This window comes from Tupaia chinensis, unplaced genomic scaffold (assembly GCF_000334495.1).
Source record: "Tupaia chinensis unplaced genomic scaffold, TupChi_1.0 Scaffold146604_1, whole genome shotgun sequence".
Classification (NCBI taxonomy): domain Eukaryota; kingdom Metazoa; phylum Chordata; class Mammalia; order Scandentia; family Tupaiidae; genus Tupaia; species Tupaia belangeri.
This window is the reverse complement of record NW_006206460.1, coordinates 652,365-652,821: the sequence shown is the minus strand read 5'-3', so window position 1 is coordinate 652,821 and position 457 is coordinate 652,365.

The window sequence follows — 457 nt, the reverse complement described above, 5'->3', positions numbered from 1 at the left end:
ATTTACTGCTGAGTGAAGCAAGCCAGGCTATGAAGGAGAGACACTGTATGTCCCCACTTAATATATACCGAATGTCCGCACTCTATAACTGAAACTGATGGGCTAAAGGATGTACAAACAGAAAAGGTGGATGTGAATGCCAGATGTGAGGTGTGTGGAGGAGTGGGGCCTGGGGAAGAACATTTGGAGGAGGGTTACGAAGACAGTATTGTTGAGACAGGAAGGTAGTGTTGCTATATTTTGATCAACTAGACTGGGGAGAAATGTTCATATATTGAAATGATCACCTTGTAAGCTAAATAATGTAATTAAATGTATTTAAAAAATGTAAATAAAAATTAAAAAATAAAATTAAAAAGAAAAATGAGGAAAAAAATTTTAAAAAGCATTAAAAATACCTATTTGAGGGATGAGCAGTTAGCATAATGGCTATGTCGCTGGACTCCCATGTAGTCGA